The sequence below is a fragment of the Ambystoma mexicanum genome, chromosome 6p, assembly GCF_040938575.1.
Source record: "Ambystoma mexicanum isolate Mex_15411 chromosome 6p, UKY_AmexF1_1, whole genome shotgun sequence".
NCBI lineage: Eukaryota > Metazoa > Chordata > Amphibia > Caudata > Ambystomatidae > Ambystoma > Ambystoma mexicanum.
The window spans coordinates 494,870,537-494,888,760 of NC_090935.1; the positions used below are offsets into that span (position 1 = coordinate 494,870,537).

The following is an 18,224-nucleotide window of genomic DNA, read 5'->3' on the forward strand; positions in this document are numbered from 1 at the left end:
TGCCCCTAATGGGGGCTAACACACCTGACTAGAAAGTGAAGCTGAATCTCATTTTAAGGTAGGTATTGTAGCAGCAATGCTTAACTGTCAGTTACAGGTAGCAGGCTGACAAATACGTCTCTAGAAAATACAACACACTGATATACTGGAAAATATATACTCTCTTAAATCATATGGACATCTGTCAGGTCAAATAAGTACGTACGGTATAATACTCATTATTAAAGAGATACCCAGTATATAATAAAAGGCATTAGATGTCTAAAAAAACTCTCCTTATCCGACTTTCTATATGTGCTCCTACTACCACAGGGAGGCTTTTTAAAACAAATGCAAATGCATGTGGTAAGACTTTATATTAAACTATTCCTTGGAATACAGAGCCCCAATTTCTACTAAAAGTCTATACTACATAAGGTTTTTTTAGAATGGTAGAGCATCCAGGCTTATCTTGGGAGCGCGATGTGAGCTGTAGGTAAGTACAATGAACTTAGTAAATAAATAGGCCTTACACACTTGTAGTTATAGTAAAAGTTATTTATTTTATATACACACAGTAAAGTTATATTCTGATAAGTGCTATTTCAAACTAATAATGCAATAGAAAGCCAATGCACTACTTCATGTGAGTAAACCATAAATTAAGAATTATACAGTTAATTGAGCACAGTTCAAAGGTAAGTAAAATCGCTTGTTATAGAAAATGTTCTGTTCTAGGAATAAAAAGGTTAAGCAACACCAACAATAGCAGGTCAGTACTTTAAAAGACTTGTATTACTTTTCAGAGGTCTTAAGGGGTCCATCCCCATCTAGGTACGAGTTCTTCAAGGTCAGATTGGAGGTAACGCAGATGAGGCACAGATGCAGAAAAGGCAAGGTTCCAGAGGATTCTTCCATTACAAATAAGTATAGGGCTTTTGTTGGTCAAAAAGGTTTCTGGGACTTTGGGAAAGGCTCCCTATGGGCACACAAGCGTTGGGCCTGGGCGAACGGTGTGGGCGAACACCCAAACACCAGACTCGGCACTCCAGAAACAAAGGAGCAACAGAATGACTCAATGTATGTTCTACCATCAGCCCCACAGCACCTGAGGAGTGTTGAAGAAGATGCAGCTGGATTCTTTCACAGTGCAGCAGCGTTGCAACCGGACTTCTGTTACTCGGTCATGTTTACGAAAGGAGAGACTGGAAGGGATGTTGCAGCAGCAGTCGAGAGAAAGGACTTTCAGCAAAAGATTCTTCGTGCTCCAACGTCAGTCTGTAGTTTTGGTGCCTTTTCACAGACTCCAATGTGGAATGGTTCTCGGTCAAACTATTCACCTCACCTGCTCGTTCCTACACTCTGCTGAGGGGACTTTGAGAGGAAATCTTGCCTCTAGAGGTCCGAAAGGAGTCCACCAAAGTTTTGGGAGAGTTTGTTTGCGGGAAGAAAATGCACTGCAGGATGGTTGCAGGTCCCAGGGTATTGGCGGATTGCATCCTAGGAAGGTCGCAGCGTTTTGTTGGGATGGCGTAAATTGCAGGTTGTCTTAGAACTGATTATGCTCACCAGTACAAGGGAGGTAGTCGTTCGCTTCCCTGACAATTCAGAAATGGAGTCTGAATAGCAGCGGTCTTCACCGGTTGCTGGAAGTTGCTGCAGGCGTCTCTGGTAGTCTTCTTCAGTTCTTCTGTTTGAGTGGTTGACTTGTCTTTTGCCTCAGGATCCTCGCCTTTTATCCAGCAACCCAGCCAGTAAGTAGTCATGCATCATTTAAACTTTGGTTAGTGACTGTCCTTTTAGGACAGCCAGGCTCCCAATTGGAACTGGATCCAGGCAGGCATGCCAGAAGGCAAAGGGCTGCAGCGTTTCAGCCTCCTCCTAGTTTCATGTCTTCACAAGCACTCTGGAGGCTTGACGGGCTTCCCAAAGTATTCCCCAGAAGACAAACCTCAAACAAGGATCTCCCACACCCAAGTTAGTAGAGGGACGAGGTAAGGACAAGCACACAAGAAATTGTGAATGAAAAAGAAGGGGGCACAATTTTGGGTAAATGGTGACCCTTCAGTGCACTACCATGGCTTTGAACACTGCAAGGGTAGGAAAAATGCACAAAAATTGGTAGGGCACGTCCATTGCCACCAGCCAATTATGTATGCCTTTCACTGCAACAGAAAAGTTACAGGAGCAGTGAGAAAGGGGATACAAGGCAACCACTCCATACAGGGTGGTTGCTGATCTCGCAAAAGGAAAAGCAAAGGAGGATAAAAAGTATCCCTCTAGCCTTGAGAACAGTAGTGCTTCAGGAAAATAGAAGAATATAAAAAAGGAGAGCCCAAAGGACTCCCATCAACACTGCATAAAGTGTGCTGTGTGTTGCAAAAGTGAAACAGATGCCTTAAAAAGTATGTTGGAAAGCAGGACTCCATAAAATAAAGTAAAAACATCATGAACGGGGTTCCCATGGCCGGAGCAAAAAGAATAAATGATGGGGGAAAAAAGGCTCCCCTAATTCAGGAGAACAAGAAAAACTGTCCAAGAGTCCAGCAAAAAGTCTGGGGGTTCTCCCAGGTAGAGGGGATTTGGCATACACCTGGAAAAATATCTCAAACAATCATATCCATAGAAGGTAGGAGACATTTACAAACTATAGCCAAAAGCTTACAAGAATTAATGATACCTGTTTGGCCGCAGTTATCTTCTCAATACATTTCCTGGAAAATATTTACTATCGCTAAAATTTGTTAAAATGTTTAAAATGCATTGAACATTGGAGAAATGCAGAGCATGACTTTAAACATTCATTATAAATTACAGGGAAGTACACAAATTGCAATCCTTTGTCCAGAGCTCACTGAACCCCTTGTGGGTGTTGGAAAAATGTCCAGAGGCAAGCATGTGCCCTCAGTCAATGTAGGAGTGCTCCAGAGCTGGTTGAAAGTTCCACAGGAAACAATGAGAAGGTCAATGGGCCCATCCACTTTAGTGAAAGCTGGTCCATCTTATCCCACAGGTGTGGATTCCGTGGCAAAATACTCTAGGGAAGGCCAAAAGAGACCTCGAAGAAGAGGTCCAGGTGTCTATGGATCAAATAGAAGCCCCAGTGGGACCCTTTAGGGTAATTGAATCAACCCAGTAAGTATATGGTATCTTTTGTTGGGTGCAGTTTCCAGGATTTGGTACCCCCAGGGGCTTTGCACCTTGAGCTTGAGATGGGTAAGGAAATATACAAAGGGTCTGGCTACAACGTCTGGCTTCAAGCATGAAATGGAAAAACTCAACGAGGAAGACTTGGAAACACGCGAAGATGGCTTCCGGCAACTTGGTGGACAAAGGATGAAGGCAGCACAGCAGCAAATGATCCCAGGATGGGGATACTGGCTGGAGGCACCCTCTGATGCCCCAATGTGAAGCTATGGCGGGGGTAGTGAGGGGTCAACCCTCTTCTGGATGGTGACATCCAAGCTGAAGATCCTGCTGTTAAACTTCCCAGAAAACCTTTCCAGTGTGGAGGACTCGACCCAGCAGATGTGGGGAAATAGCAGGGTACTCCAGAGGCAAAAAAGCCGAACCGGGATATGCGCAAGCCTCTGGCCCAGCCAGTATAGCTGAGTAAGGGCTTTAAATGACATTAATCAGGTGGGACATCTCCTTTTAGTCTGTAAGCAGCTCTGCTTTCTCCAAGCAACAGAACAGGAATTGAGGGTGGCAGGGGCCAGGCAGAGCCCAATTACCATTGTACAAATGGGCCAGTCATAGGCCTGCCCATCAGTCACTAGAAGGCTTGGTCAGTAGAACTGCCACTTTACCCCTCACCTCCTGTGGGGGTGAATTTGGCTGATCTTGGGGGACCTAAACTGGCCCAAATAAGTTAAAACCAGTATGGTGTCTGCTGTTGTGGGTTCACAAGGAGCCCACATGATTTTAATGGCTGTTTCAATGCCACCTTGTGGTTACCCTGAAAAAAGTGAGCCATATTCTAGAAAATGGCAAAGAGCAGGATTTTAAACATGCACTGGTGGCCTGTTGGGCTACGAATACAGTAAAATGGCTTCCACACTTGGTGACGCCAATACTAAAGTGCAACCGCCAACCTATTCCATAAAACCTGTGGAGGGGGCTGTGGGCCTTGGGTTCCTTAGGTGCTACTCAGTACCATTTACCTAATGGCAGGGAGAAGTAAGGTTCAAAAGCAGAAGGTTGAGGGTCATAGACTCCCCAAACATAGGATTGATGTCTTAACAATGAGGGATCATGGAAGTTGGAGGCCAAAACATCTGGAGGGCTTCAGGTTGCCAACATCCGATATAATGCATGTTCCTCTTGATTGTGATTTTGTTTAGTTTTAGTGTTGTCAGCGGTTTGTGTACATATCAAAGGTAGACAAAGTAAACAAGTTCCTTTCCTGGAACCAATGTAGTAGTAGAGGTGGGCAAGCCAACACATTCAGAGAGCCAAGTTGAGAGTATGTCTTGCCAACGAAGAGCCAAACCACAATGCTAGATGTTAGAATTGTCTAAATTAGGCACTGTAATATTTTGTCCACAGATGTGACATAATAAAAGATATTGTAGGTATACTGTAAAAACAAAATGTACATTTACACAGCTTGCTCGTTTCACATTTCAGGTTTTCAGATATGGATGCAATTTGCTCAGAGTTTCCTACATTTCCTAAATTTGCACCTGAAAATATTGAATTTCTGCCTTTTGATGCATTTTTTCCATCTTTCGAATACTATTACACTGTTTGTGGAAACTTTGTCCATTGTCATACTGCACATTTTCCGCAGGAGATGGGGTGACAACTGTCTCTCTTCATTCAATCCAACCTGTATCCATTCATTTCTGTGAAATTACTCCATGACAAATCTCACAGCGAAGCAAATCCACAATTTTCCAGGTAAAGGCATTGATTAAGTGATCTTTTGGAGGGTCACAGCAAGAAAAGGCTAATGTATCTAAAAATGAATCACGAATACTCATTGGACTGTCAAGAATGCCAAGAAGGGGGATCATCTGAAGGGTATGGTCAGTGGTTGAAGTATACGAAAAGAAGTAGTGGAACTATGTTCCCTGCTGTTCTGAACCCACAAGCCCCATCACTATGCGCCCTCCCACACACAATACAAACCTCCAAACACATGTACCTGCTGTTTAAGGGAATGTTCTGTATAGTGCACTGAAAGTGCAAGTTTCAACTTCTTCCTACACTTATATTTTAAAACTAAACCATTCCGGAACAGTTTATTTTTGAAATAAAAGTATAGGAACACTAAAAGTTAATTAAAAAAAGTATAGGAGCACCACTCACTTCGACCACTGGGTATGGGCAGTTGATCCTTCTTTCAACTTGGGCAGGTTGAGTGATTTGGAGAAACTCGAGCTGGCCTACCCAATGGACACTAGTGTTACTATTTATTTACACTGCAGTACCCAACAGTCGCACAGTTTTGAAGGTCCCCAAAAGATAGATTAATAGAATGTTTTTACAACGCTTTCATGCCAGTTTTATCCCGCTTCTAAACAATGTTATAATCCGTGTTTGTATTAGCTGCTTTCATGTTACTCCTTTAATTAGCCTCAGATTGGCGAGTGCTGAACCTGTGATGGTGGAGTTGCACACGGATATCTCAGAGGAGCACTTTACTAATTTATGTATCCATTTATAGCAGCGTGCAAAGTCCATGGACATCTAGGTGCTAGTTAAAATACAGAAGCTCTTGAGAATGGAAGTGCAATAGAAGAGGCACGTTTTCAGCTTTTCTGAACACTGGGTAGGCTGGTTCAGCAACCAGTAGGGGGAGGGTTGTTCCAAAGGGTTGCATGACAGACTGGGAAGCTGGAGCCTCCAGCTCTTTTGCGGTTGCATCTTGGTTTCTGATGCTTGTTAATCTGCTTAGAATGATATACTGTGCATATAGTCCGACATCTAGTGGTAATCGCAGAGTATTGTATCTTTTCTTTCGAAGATCGAAAGGGGACGTCGACATGGGCATGACTGTAACACTATCCCATACGTGACGTGTACCCAAAATCCCTCGCGCGTCAAGGTCCCTCACATTGTTTTTTTCCGCCCAACTAGTTGGTTGCCTTATGTGGAGCTTGCAAGAGTTATTGTTCATTACTAATTCTTTGTCCCACGACCGATGGTCGTCTAGTCTTTGCTAATTCCTTTCGACAACTACTTTGTGGACTCCTACGCTGAAGACATCCACTGTTGTTCGCCGAATGGTGCTTTGATCGACGTCTGTCGACCGTGTGGCCTCGGCCCTCCGGCCAGGCCCTTACAGTAGGGAGAGTGGGGCCCCTGGAGAATACATTTCCTTTTCCCCTCTCTTGCCCTCTTTGGTCTGGCTACCGCCTTCTACCTCTGCTATGGGGTGGACACCATTTAAATGTTGTCCGTCTTGCAACAGAAAATTCCCATGGAAAGACACCCATCACAGATGCAATAGGTGCTTACCTCGTGACCATGATCGTTCCTGTAGGTCCTGCAAACTCTTTTGTCCCAAGACATTAAAGGACAGGTGGACATAGCGGTGGGCAGCCTACGCGATGTGGGCCAAAAGTTGTTGCCCCATTGGCGCCGTTGCCTCGGATGACAAGAATTCTAGCGGCAGCCATAGCTCCGACCTGGAGAACATGGACCTTTCGGCAGAACCTTCCGGTTCCCAGATGCCTGACCCCGGCCTGACACACAACCCCTAAGGCCTCTCCGGACGCGTCAACAAAGCACCAGACGCCAACAGGCCCGCCGAAAACCTCAACGGTGCCTGCCGAACCTCGTGGTCTGGCACTCTCACGGCAATCGTCTTCTCGGCATGCGACTGGGCTTCCCTCTCACAAGGGTGTCCATATAAAAAAGCACACGGCTACTGACACGCCGACCAAAGGCACACTCGCACCTAAGGCTTCGAGGGAGTCTGCAACTGAGACGGCGCCTACCAGCGTGTTGAAAATCACTGTTCAGCCGCCGAAAAGACGCAAGAGTCTCGTGGCTATTATTTCGGCAGCAGAACGGCCCAGAAGTGTCCCCTCTCATCAAAATGATTACTCGGAGAGCCCCCAAACCCTCGCTAGGGCATTATCAGTTACATCTCCCCCCTTCTGAAGAGGTTTTCCCTCCTCCAGACCCCTCTGCTTCATCCCTGTGGACTAGGCAGAGGTTCGAAAATGATATGGATAAAATAATTCATAGACTTCTCAGAGAAGTATATTACTCCCAAAAGGCCTAGGGAGGACTCCTCCCACCACATTCCACCAAAGCTGCAGAAGCTTCCCATTCAATCCCAAATCCACCAAGAGGAGGTTTTGGAGTATGTGGAACCAGGGGAAACCTAGGAGGACAATCCTTTCAGTCAGGACACTGTTGACCAGGATCCAGACTGGGAAAAATATCAGCCAGCAGATCGGAGGCCTTGGTGCTCACCCACTTATACCCCAGACGCAGACATTATTGGCCTAGACCCGCCTTCTTCACATCAACAGAGGCAGCCATCGCCAATAGATGACCAGATGGTATATGCCATCCTAAGGAGGGCCGCAGATCACTTTCAGATCGCTACACAAGAGGTTGCCCATGACTCTGACTTTGTTGAGGACATTTTAAAAGAAAAGGCTCCCACTAGTCAGGCTATTCCTCTGCTCAACTCCATAAAGAAACACCTTGCTCCTTCTTTGTCTCCTTCCCTCACAAGGGCTGACCACCCTCTGGTTGAGAAACTGTTTCGCCCCTCTCCCTCTGATGCCATGCACATTCGAGGTCCTGCCACACCTGACTCTCGGATTGTTACAACCACCAGAAAAAGGGTAGGGATGCCACTGTCCACGGCGGAGGGTCCCCCGGAAAAAGACTGCAAAAAACTCTACGCCCTGGGCAAACGAATTACCACATCGGCGGCTTATTCCACCAGAACTGCGATTAACATGACCTTTCTCGCTAGATGGTTCCTGCTTCAAGAAGACCTCCAGGAGGTCCCGTAACACACGAGATCACACCTGCTGGCGGTCGTCAACGAAGGTTAACCGGTGAACCATAATATTCTAAAAAACACATTAGATGCTGCTCAAACGGTGGGGCGTTCTCTGGGACAGAGGACTCGAGACACGACTGGCTACAAAATTCGGGTTTCAAGCTGGAGACTCAAGCCTCCCTGATAAATAAGCCTGTGGAAGAGTCAAATTTATTTGTTAAGGCTGTCGATGACTTGGAGACGGCTAAGAAGGAACATGAGACTTTGAAATCGCTCAACCAAATTACAGCCAAGCCCTTTCAACAGCAGGGAGGCTCTAACTCTCGTGGCTCCTTTCGGGGGCAGTCGTTTTCCCGATCTCCCCATAATCAATATGGCACTGGGGGTACCCCATGGACCTCCGGACAAGGCTCATCTGGCAACAGCCAGTATCAGAAAAAAGGACAGGGCAGAGGCAAGGGTAGAGGCAGAAACTCCACCCCAAGAAGCTCCCCGGCCTCTGCTTCCAAATGACTCACCAGTCCGGGTCCCCTCCAATGCCTGCCCGGTCGGCGAACGCTTAACATCGTGCATTCACGCATGGGAGGGGATCACATCAGACCAGTGGATGCTAAAGACTGTCGCCCACGGTTATTGCATTGAGTTCTACCAGCCACCTCGATTTCGCCCACCAAATAGCAGACGCCTATCACCAGCAAATCCTGCTGGAAAAGGTGCAGATCCTTCTGGAAAAGGGCGCCGTAGAAGTCGTCCCCATTCACCAGGTAAACCAGGGATGTTTATTCAGTGTACTTCCTTGTACCCAAAAAGGATCTCACCATACTCCCTGTGTTATATCTGCGGCCAGCGAACAAATATGTCAAACCGCAAAAATTCCAAATGGCAACATTGCAGGAAGAAATATCACTGGTGCAGGGGGATTACATGGCCACATTGGATATGAAAGATGCATACTTTCATATTTCAATGTTGCCAGCACAGAGAAAGTACCTAAGGTTCATGATAGAGGACATACACTATGAGGGTTCTTCCCTTCAGCATCGCCTCAGCTCCAAGGGTGTTCAGGAAGGTTCTGGCAGTAGTAGCTGCTCACCTGCGTAGGCAGTCCATTCCAGTCCATCCCTACTTCAACAATTTATCTCATAACGGGAGATTTGTATGGAACATGCCTAACAAATACCCAGAAGATGGTAGATATCTTCAGCCTAGGCTTCTCGATCAACGAGAGGAAGTCCAGTCTAGACCCCAGCTAAGTAAAACTGTTTTTGGGGCTCTAATTTGGACAAGACGGCCTGGTCTTCCCCTCCAATGAGATGGTTCAAAACATGCTGTTCAGATCCCTCACTATGTAGCCAGTTACGAGGTGACCGTATGCAAAGTCATGCGACTATTAGGAATGATGGCCTCCTGCATTTACTTAGTTCCACACGGTTGTCTGCGCATGTGCCCCATGCAAGAGTGGCTCTCGAGCCAATGGTGCCAGGCCAGCGGACAGTGGGACTCTCTAGTAGTTGTCTTGGCAGTCCTCGTTCAGTCTCTGCAGTGGTGGTCAAGAGAAAACCTTCTGCAGGGACAGACTTTCACCACCCCCGCAGTAGAAGCCACTCTTAACACAGACACATCCCTAGCTGGTGGGGAGCTCAACTCCTTCACCAGACAGCACACTGCGTGTGGTCCCCAGCGGTAGCATCCTATCATATAAATCTATTGGAATTACTGGCAGAGTTTAAGGCTCTGAGGCTTTTCAAACAAACCTCCAGGGGAAGACCACTTTGGTCCTCATGGACAGTACTACGGCCATGTATTACCTAAACAAACAGGTGGGCACTCACTGTCTAGGGCTGTCCAAACTGTCACAGAACATATGGAAATGAGCTCTCAAACACAAGATGTTCCTCCTGTCACAACACGTTCTAGGGGAACTCAATCTTCTAGCGGACGTACTCGGCAGAGATTTCCCCCTTCCCGTAGAGTACAAATGGCAACTACACAAGGACATTGTACTCAATGTCTTTGCAGACTTGGGCTTCTCAGAGATCGACTTGTTCGCAATTCTGGAGAATGCACAATGCCCAGATTACGCCTCCAGGTACTCTCAGAACTGCTCAAAGGGGAACGGTCTCTGGATAACATGCTCAGGGAAATTTGTCTATGCTTTTCCCCTGATTCCCCTAGTCAACAGACTAGTGCACAAGATGCACCAAGAGTCAGTCAGGATGATTCTAGTGGCCCTGATGTGGGCCAGCCAACCTTGGTTCTCCCCTCTCATGACAATGTCATTCTCCCCTCCCAGGAAACTGCCATGCCCATACAACATGCTATCTCAAGACAAGGGAGAGACATTACACCTTTGCCCTCAAATTTTGAATTTAGCAGCCTGGCTCTGAGGGCATAAGAGTTTGGGCACCTCCAACTCCCTCAAAGATGTATGGACATACTCTGGTAAGCACGGAAACCAAACACCAGACACTGCTACTCCAGCAAATGGAAGCGCTTTATCTGGTGTGGTAACAGGAGTATCAATCCCATTGATTGTACACCAAAACATCCTGTACCTAACTTAACTGCTAGATTCAGGTCTCGTCTTCAAATCTGTGTGAGCGCTAGAAAAGTGCAAATTAAATTAAATTCCCTAAAGGTCCACCTAGAAGTGCTCTCCGCATACACCACATCCCAAAGCAAGGTTTTGTGGTGGAATATTCAGTAATTAAAGCATTTATGGAGGGTGTAAATAGGATCCATCCCCCTATCCCAAACCCAGCTCCTGGGTGGGACCTCAATGTTGTACTTACCAGGTTAATGGGGCTTCCCTTTGAACCATTGCACAAAGCTAGCCTGAAAGCACTCACCTACAAGACTGTCTTCCTGGTGGCGATCACCTCAATAAGGAGAGTTGGCGAACAGCAGACCCTTTCAGTGCAATACCCTTTTGTCATGATTCACAAAGATAAGGTGGTCCTGCACACTCACCCAAGATTTGAGCCTAAATGTATTTCAAAGTTCCATGTAAAGTAGTCCATAGAACTACCCACCTTTTTTCAAAACCCCACTAATGTGGCAGAATCCTCCACACACTAGATGTGAGAAGAGCAGTTATCTATTATCTGGACAAGACTAAGCCACTAAGGAAAACAAACCAGTTCTTCGTTTCAGTGGCAGCTGGTAGAGAACTGCATCACACTGTTAGACTCTTGCTAAGAGAAACCTGCCCTTCATTTCTAGAGCACACTCTACTCGGGGCACAGGGGCTACCTTAGCATTCATTGCAAATGTTCCTCTTGAGTCCTTTTGTAAAGCAGCAACCTAGAGTTCTGTACACACCTTTACACAACATTACTGCCTAGATACACACTCATACGTCCTATTCTCAGGTGGGACAAGCAGTGCTAAGACATCTCTTTGCTACTGTTTCTTCTCACATCCTACCACCATCTCTCGCTAGTCTATGCACAGCATGTCATTCTAAGCAGATTAACAAGCATCAGAAGATGTGCATTACTCACCGTAATAGCATTTCTGATGATTGTACGTGCTTAGATTCACATGCGCCCACCCTTCCTCCCGTCTTGGAGTAGAAGAAATATAGACATCTTACACCTTCTCTCTTACATGCTCATTCACACGGACTATAAGGCTCCCCGCTGCAGAAAAAACACAATCGGAGGGACCTCGAAGCGTGAGGGATTTTGGGTACACTACACGTCACATTAGGGATAGTTAGTCGCGCCCATGTCGACGTCCCCCTTTCGATCTTCGAAAGAAAAGATGCAATACTCTGCGATTACCACTAGATGACTGACTATATGCACAGCATGTGAATCTAAGCAGATACAATCATCAGAAATGCTATTACAGTGAGTAATACATGTCATAGTCGGGCAATGTTTGTAGGCAGAATGCGGTAATCTCGTAGGGGCATGTCTTTTCAGCTTCTGTGTAAGTTATGTCAGTGCATGGTTGGATAGGCACCGGTGGGTAACGGAGAGAGTGTTGAATTGTATTCTCACTGACCCAGAGCCAAAGAACGGATCTCCTGACTTAGGCAATGTCAGTGTTTTCCCAAGTTAATAGCTGCCATGAAGGCATTGTTCTGTGCAATTTCAGGCTTATTTACATGTTTTTTCTGCTTCAAAGTAGTGAGTTACAATAATCCAACTTGAATGGGATAAGTGCTCGGGCGACGATTTTCTGTAACGAGGAACGGCTTGCTGGCTTTGAAAAGCTTTGTGGCATACACTGACTATGATGAAATGTGGTTTACCTGCCGTGACATGTTAAGGGTGGCATCCAAATAGACTCACCATACCCCTAATATTTTTACTGCGGGGACAATGGGGATGTTGTGAGTGCTATCAAGTTTGGCAGGCTGGAGATCCTATAAGGAGTAGTTCTGTCTTTTTGTCGTTCAGAGGCCGTGCAATGGCATCCATGTTTGAATGGTTTCATAGATGGAAATAACCTTTCTTTTTTAATGTATTTTACATTTATAGCAGCTCACAAAACCCAGAGGCATCTAGGCGCTAGTTACAGTACAAGTGCATTGGAGCAGACTGTGCATGATATTTTCAACCGAATGCTTTTGGAGCAGAATGCTGCTAAAGTCAAAATAAGTTTGCAAGTAACATCCATTTACAGGAATATGTTGGGTTGCAGGTGACATTCAAATCAGCATAATGCTGCATAAAGTCATGTTGGGTGGGTTGCAGGTAACATTAATTGGCAGCAACGTACCACAAAAGTCCAATTGGGTGGTTTGCAGGTCACATCCAATAACAGCGAACTGCTGCAAAAGTCCAATTGGGTGGGTTGCAAGTAGCAGTCTGGTAAAGCCTCACCTCGTATTGTAGGGGCGCTACATCAGAAGTGCATGAGCCAAATCAACATTAGTAAAATGCAAAGATAGGCTGCTGAGGCTATTGCAACGATGTTGCTAGTGTAAAAGAAGCCAAGAACTTAAGTAATAGATAATAGCAAGGTTACACAGCTGACCAAGTTGCAGTAAAGACACGGCAAGACAATCCGATGCTGCACATTAACATAAACCCCTGCTGGCTACTCCGTTGTGGGACATGGACTAAGAGCGTGGTGACAACAAGTATACATGGGGCATATTGAGCGTTGGTAGATTCTTAGATAAACAGATGAGAGCAATAGGAATTGCTCAATTGGGAGGAGCCAGGGCAGAGCATACTTGCGACATAGTGTCCAGTGTGAATGGGGGCTGCAGTGAATGTTATTTTGCGGCACAGATTGAGCAAAGGTAGTATTTTTGCAAAAAGCATGCAATGGTGCTTTGCATAGTGTGCGCCATTCATTCTGTCAAAGGGCAGACTAGGTGCTTCTGAGTATACACAGTATATTGTGTGTGGTCGCCCTTCATGGGGATGAGGATTTGTGGATCGTCCACGTAATTTGTGTATGATATGCCCAGGGAGTCGAGGAGGTCAAAAATAGGCTTTGTATAGATGTTGTATAGGGTGGGCGAGATGTAGGAGCCTTGGGAAACATCACAGGAGATGGGTGCAAGGGCAGCCGCTGAATTCCCAGCGAAGAATCTTGTTAGAAAGGAAGGAAGCAATCCCTTTGGCAGTGGTGGAAGAGAAATGCACAAAAATGGTGAGGAGATGGCAGTATCTGGTTGTTGACATCGAAAGCTGCTGACAGTCTAGAACGAGCCGGAGGGAGAGTTTTCCAGCATCGATGGGATCCTCCAGTTGGTTTTGTTAGGGCCACGAGAGCTGTCTCCATACCATGTCTGAGGCGGAAGCTTGATTACAGGGTACCTAGAATGTGATGGGATTCGAGGAAGTCTCGAATCTGGACGTTGGCCACTCTTGTCAATTTTTAATCGGAAGGGGACTGTAGTAATGGCCCGGTAGTTGGGGAGGGGTGGGGAATCATCTGGTCTAGGAAGGGCTTTTTCAGTAGAGGGGGATATGCAAGATTCCTTGAGAACAGTTGGGACAGAGTCTGTGGCAAAAGAAGAGTTTGTGATGGCCGCGATGAGCGGGGGCTCAGCAGTCTTTTACGAGGGATGCTGGACAGGTGTCTCCTCTACATAGAGACGGTTTGAGGCCCTTGATTATGGTGGCCAAGTCAGGGACTGAAATGTGTTGGAATTGGAAGCAGGGGGTGTTTGTGTAAGTCTCTGGTTGAGGGGCTAGTGGTGGGGCTGCTGATGTGCAGGAGCGCTTGGAGCTGCATGATTTTCCCTGTGAAAGTGTCTTGTACATTATTGCGCCACGTGTTGTATTACCACTAGCAATGGGGAAAGAATAGGTGTTTCCAATTCACGCAGGATGACTAGTAGTTTGTGGGCGCTGGACTGGGGGTTTGTGATTGTGTTGTAGGTAGTGGCTTTGGCTGTGTGAATACTCTGTTGGTATTTAGTGGCCATGTCAGAGAAAGCGGCTTTGTTTGAGGCGGCAGGTCTTTCTGCCAGGCAGCTTCAGCTACTTTTCTTTTTTTAGGTGTCAGGCACGGAGGCCCGTGGTGTACCATGAATTCTGGTGTCTGGCATCTTTTGCTATGCAGGCTTTGAAGTGGGGGAGGCAGTTGACAAAGATAGTGTTGTCCTGTTCTACCAAATTGCTGAGCTATCCTAAAATCCCCCATGGATACACAATTTCTGTATGGATGCATTGGTAGAGAGGTGGTGAATGGCATGCACTCTGCGTCCTTCGCATGCACAGCCTTGTACATGGAAGCCTGCGATTTTCTTGTTCAGTTTCCCTATGCTCCATTTACTTGGATGAGTTAATGCAAAGTCAAAATAGATACTGAAGGGGGTGCACTGCAATTAAAGGACAGCTGTTGAAAGAAAGGCACTTGTACAGGGCACAATCGAAGGACCGGTTTCCATTTGGTTTTGCTACCCTTGATAAGGGGGTATTCGATAATGTATTTTTCCAGTCTCCTTTTTATTCTATGACTTTTGCTGCCCGCTAGTCATATTATGTTTTAATTTCGATGGTTAAAACCAAACCATCATAAAAAAACACAAATGCAATTTAAGTTATACAATAATTTTGTAGTGATATCCAATTATAAAACGAAAAACAAAATAAAAATCCTGCAATATAAAATAATTTCTTTTAACAACTTCAGTCTAAATTAAAGCTCCTATAAACAGATATACGCTGGAGGCGGCACCTTTGTCTGGTGCTGAGCTGTATCACAAATATCTTCTGCGATCCATGAACCTATCATGGATCATAAGTCTTTCGTGATCTTATCTACTGTGCCATACAAATTATAGAGGACCAAGGAGACAAACTAAGTTCATTTAACCATGGAATGTTTGTGCCTGTATCGGACGCTAACGGGTATTTGATGATTAAGACCATAGTCTGATCCAGAAAGACAAGAGTTTCAGATGGTTTATCACTTAAATCCAAATCTAGATCTTGGTGAATCGGATGGGTCGGTGCGCCATTAGCCTATTGCCTCTGCCCCGTATACACAAGTTGCTATTGGTCTAACAGGATAAATCGTGAGCACATTGTTAATAGTTCAATTGCCATGTCTCTGCTAAGGTTGGAACATTCTGCGTTTACTTGCGCAAGCTTTAGTGCAGAGCTCTTTACTTGGTCGGTCCGGTTGCCCTCAATATTAAATGTTGTACCTAAATAAATTGCATTTAGAAACTCATTCCAGCTTACGTCTACAGCCAGAAATACACAGCAGCTTTCGACTTGACTTGCCTATGCATGTTTAGAGTTTGATTTTTCAAGGTTTATGGCAGATCTCTCTGCTCCATGTAATGAACGTAGCTAGTCGCGAGTTTCTGTAGGGCCATTGGAGTATGGACCAACAGTGCAACATCAGCATGGGAAAGAACGCATGTGTGTCTTCCTGCGATTCTTGGTGTATCGCTTGTGATTTTACTTGACTTGGATGCAAAGATGTCAACATAAAGATGAAATAATGGTGCCAGCACGCATCCTTGTTGGCCACCACGCTGGACACTGAACGCTGAGGTGAATTTTCCCAACGTATCCAGTCTCAAAACTGCCTCCAAATTCGTGTGTAAGGAGATCAACACGTCCAAGACAGGTGTGGGCATACTTGGAGTGCTCAGTAAGCCCCAGAACTTACACCAATTTACCCTGTCAAAGGCCTGACTTCGGTCCATGAATCCCAGGTAGATCGAGCAACCATACTGTTATGTATGTTATTAATTCATAATATGCATGTATACCAAATATACTGTGGCAACTGTCATTTGGGGATAACGTACATTTATGAAAATGTTGCAGTACACTGTAAATACAAACATGTTTGCTAGGTGCATCATTTCAAACGTACAATTGTTTACATAGTTGGTATACAAGAGTTCCATACTGAAATGTATATAAGGCTTGATGAACGTCCAAGCCAGCAGTTACAATCTGGACAGGAGGGCATATTTATGTTAATGAATACTTACTTAGACAAACTTGCTTGGACTCCTGTGGATCCTTCATCACTTCACATACCGTAAAGTATGTTTATCCAATATCAATCTGAGATTCATGACCTGTTCTATTGTGCTCTCTCCCTCTCTAAAGCCATACTGTTCTTCGGGCAGAATGTTATTTGTTGCCCACTCAATTATACGACTGTAGAGTATCCTTCCGAGCCATTTGCACAAGAATCGATTAGTAAGTTGGGGCGATAACAGCTAGAATCGAGTTTGTCGCCCTTCTTAAGAGGAACTATGATTATTTCCAACTTGGCGGAATTTGATCTTTTGCCACAATCGTATAAAAGATCTAAAAGACTGGGGCCCATATCCTGATGAAATTAGGAACAGGGCAGTCTCAGTTCTTCAACCCCAAACTGAAGTGGCGGATGGACCAATGATAGCAATTCCCATTTGGGGATGTTCACTATCCCTTGGTCGCTAACTTCCTCATTTTGTTTATATAACCTGGCGAAGTAGTTTAACCAAATCGCTTCTGCAGGGAACCAGTTTATTCTATTTAAGGGTGTGCTATGCACCCTAGACACAATTTTCCCAAATTCACTCTTAATTGCTATTTTTTTGCAGCTACTATCAAACACTGCCATGCATTTTCCTTCCAAAGAGTCCTCTATTCCCCATTTAGGGTGCTATGTCACCAGTAACTGATATTTGAAAAGGTGGATGACAGGTTATTTTCCATGCACTACAGAAACTTAACTTCATTGGATCCACACGCAATGCATGGACTGCTGCGACCCCCTGTGTTTCTAAAAGGTGGTGACGGCTGGTGGGAGGACCACTGACTCAAGGACTTTTTCAAGACAAATGGGCTCACAGAGCATTGAAGGCACTCGCTGCACACTCATCCCCATTTTCGAACGGATATGCCAGGCTTCCCGCCTAGTCTGTTCCACAAAATGCTCTGTGGGGCAGGGATGTTGCAGGGAGACTTGAGGGTAAAGCTTTACCAACCAACCAGAGGCACACCATGACAAAAGCCTACATTATCCAGCCTGTTACACCGACAAATTAACATGCTTGGGACAGGACACTTTGCCACACGCCATAGAACAGGAGCGACTTGAGATGCCTAGGCTGACTACACACTAACCCTAGGCCTTTGGTGTAGGCCCGCACCAACTTTCAAGCTGCTAAGCAGGGCAGTGGAAAACAACCCCTCTGCTCAGCATGAACCTTAATAGGAGCAGAGGGATGTAGGCTTTTTGGCTTAGCCCTTGTTTAGCTCTTGATTGCCAGAGGACGTAGAGCCGAGTCAGATATTTGAGCAAGGGTCGACCCCCTTATTGACTGGCCCACCTCTGTGTAGTAGCTTGTTATTGCAGCCTACCAGTGATTGGTTGAACATTTTGACAGGACCTTTATGTAGAAGTGCTTGATATGCTGGAGATTTAAAGGAGTTTATTTGCTCAGTTAAACCCATCCATATATACTTTAAACTCTTTGATGTGCATGGATAATATTGCGGTTTCTGTTGGCATAGGTATTGCTTGAGTTATTTTTTCACCAAATGTGCTTTTGGTTTGATATTGTTTGAAGATCGACAAGCACAGAACCCTCCAGTTTCCCATGGTCGTGTGTGAAAGGGCTATCCAGTTTTATTTTTGCTTGGAATTCTGGGACTTTTAGTTTTCCTATATTTAAAACGGGAAAGAGAAATAAAACTACAAGTCCAAGAATCACAATGGGCGATTGGGAGGAACACGACTGAATGACCTTCTCATGTATGGCCGGGGTAAACTTGAGCTCTGCAAAAGCTAAATGAGTTTAACGTTTCAAAAGTTAAAATACAGTGGATCGGTCATT

At 45.4% G+C, this 18,224-nt stretch overlaps 1 protein-coding gene across 2 annotated transcripts in view; it reads left to right on the plus strand.

Moving 5' to 3' along the window:
* Positions 1 to 18,224, plus strand: part of MAP3K1 (mitogen-activated protein kinase kinase kinase 1) — a 752,184-nt gene that overhangs the window by 521,708 nt on the left and 212,252 nt on the right. The gene's annotated exons all lie outside the window — the stretch shown is intronic.